Source organism: Loxodonta africana, chromosome 1 (assembly GCF_030014295.1).
Source record: "Loxodonta africana isolate mLoxAfr1 chromosome 1, mLoxAfr1.hap2, whole genome shotgun sequence".
NCBI classification, from domain to species: Eukaryota; Metazoa; Chordata; class Mammalia; order Proboscidea; family Elephantidae; genus Loxodonta; species Loxodonta africana.
The window spans coordinates 161,473,071-161,476,001 of NC_087342.1; positions in this window are offsets into that span (position 1 = coordinate 161,473,071).

The window sequence follows — 2,931 nt, forward strand, 5'->3', positions numbered from 1 at the left end:
TCTGCCATTAATTTGGGAGCAGCATTCCCCTTTGCAATAAGTAGAAATTCTAGCAGAGAAATTAATGGCAGTCTATGGCCTTTACTCAGTAGAACACAGACAATAGTGTCTTGAGGTATAAGGAGAAGACAATTAATTGCAGCATTGGTGTCTGCGCTAAATTCCCAGGTCTAACCACAGAAATACTGGTTCACTAGAGAGAGGCATTAGGAAGAGTGAAGGGGAAAGTATCCAAGACCCATCCCTAACTAAAGTGTGTCCAGTTGGCCAGGGAACAAAACACCTTTGTTACTGAGTATATGCATATGCAGATTCCTCAGATAGTGCACGGGTTAAGACTTTTTCTCCCGCATGCAAAATGAAAGATTTAACATAATTCTGCAAGTTTTTTGGTTTTCCCTTCTAGAAGCTCGTACACAACAGAGAACCTGTGAGTTTATGTAATTGAAAGATACCGTACTGCACTGCAAACCAAATATCACTATTCTAAAAGATGTATTTTGGGAATCCACTTAAAGATTTTTCCATTTGTTTATGCATTAAGAACTTCTATTGTGTGGGCTTGCTTTTATAAAGGAAAAATCAGCTAATCCAATCTCCTATAATTACTTCTTACCGTGTACTGTATCATTGACTTTCCCTGGAAGCTACACCTAAAGTATGACTAAGTAAGAGATACTTGCTTGAGAGAGCCGTATCAGGAAATACTAGGACAAATTGAGATGGACTGTCTCTTTGTGTCTCTGACTCACTTCTATTCAAACAGGAAATAGGATGCCTCCAATTTCACTGATTACCAGTTTCAGTATCAACTTTTCAAGACAATGATAGGCCCTTTACAAATGTTCCCTAATGTTATTTGCCCAACAGAAGTAGAAGGTGACCTATAGAGCTATTGTAAAAGAGCACATTGTGTTTGTGTCCTAACTCTTTTACCCTTGCTAGCTTGCTGCTTAATTTAATGTAATTGAGCCTTTACCTGAGAAACTCTGAGAGAATGTTGAAAACTGGGCTTTCTTGTGCTTTTTCAGAATTTAGATTTATTTACATTCTATTTATACTTCCTGTCAGTAAAGCTGATCCCAGGGTTAACATTAAACTTCCTCAAGAATCTCAAGGCAGACCCAGTGGCAAACAGAAGGGATGTGTCTGGTTATCTCTGCAAGTGAATCTGTACAATGGGCTATGCGTGCTCTTCAAGGGGGAGGTTGGACCTTGGCAAATGTGTAGTCACTATGACAGCTGATACGTCAAAGACCAGAGGTTTCCAAAATGTCATTATTATTTTTTATTGCTAGGTATGTTGGCTCTGTCTTAGATTCCTTAAATAAACTACATTCTAATATCAATAATTTCTTGACAGGCTGTGTTGCAATGCCATATTAGAGGGAAAAGAGGGGCACACACTAAAAACAGACATGTGAAATAGACAAGAAAAACCTGATTCTCCAAATGGGGGGAGAAGATATGTGGTGGGTGGAAAAAAAGCACTCAATTTGCAATCAGGTGACTTGGATTTAAATCCTGGCTCTGTTATTTTATTAGCTCATGTCTGTAGCTTCAGTTTCTTCCTTAAAATGTGAGCAATTAAACCAGGCTCTCAGAATTGCTGAATTTTACTGAGATAAAATATGTGAATGTATTTGTAAATAGATAAGCAAATCACAAATATTGTCTTCTCATTTTTATGGGCTTGTCAATGCTATTAAAAATTAGAAATTAAGGCCACGAAGTCATAAGATGTCAAAGCCAAAATATAACTTGTGGGTTGTCTTGTTTTAATCCAACCCTTTCATTTTGTAAATGAGACAAAGTCCTACTGTATTTAACAATCATTTATTAATCTTTGCTTTTTTTTTTTTTTTTATGAGCCAGGCTCCGCACTGGAGCTGAGGAAACAGAGGTAACAGGGATCCTCAGAGGAGCGTTCAGTTCAGACCCAAGTTGAGGAAGCGTTTGTCCAAGGTTTTACAGCTAGGGGTTTAAGAGCTGGGAATAAAATCAGTAGATTACTCATCTCCTGAGCTCTTGCTCAGGGGACTTTGCTTTCATCACCTCTGTATTAAAGCTTTTCTACCTGCCTAAAATCACAGGAATTTGATGACATTCTTTTAACACTTTAAAAATACCAATCACTGTTCCTTTAGACAAAAGCCACTTGGTATCTTAGATTAACCTGGCCTAATTCAGGCCATTATGGACTAGGTAAATGCCTGGTTGCTCATTAGAGTAGGCAACGTGTGTTCTGTCCCTGCCCAGCCCCTATTTATTTTGGGGCTCTTCTTCTGCATCCAAAGATATCAAAAGCCTAAACCAGCCCCGCTATTGTCCCTTCCCACCTCTCCCATACACAGCCCCTCACATTGTACCTTCCAGCCACATTGAAATGATCTTGTTGACCAAGTTAATAGACTGTATCTATACTGATACTTGCATTATCTAATTTAATTTCAGAAATAAATAGAAACATTCCTAATATCCCCATGAGGTAAAAATGGAATATGAATATAATACTGGGAGAAATAAAATAAAAAGTAACAATAGATTTTATCAAATATGAAGTAAAACAAAACTTTCATGGCTCCTGGCTAATAAAGATAGCACTGTAAAAAGTAATTCTATATCAAAGGTTGGCACATTTTTCTGTAAAGGGAAACATATGGTCTCTGTCACAAATTCTTCATTTTTCTTTATACAACCCTTAAAAAAAATGTAAAAACCATTCTTAGCTCAGAAACTGGACACCCTGTCTAGATGGGGCCTGTGGCCATACTTTACTGGCTCCATTGCATACACTTACTGATGAACCAAACAATAACCAAAAAAAAAAAAAGCTTCCTAAATATATGACTTTGGATGAGTTTACAACTTTAGACTCCCTAAACGACCACCAGAAATAATTTATCAACTCCCTGATGGGTTTATCCAAAG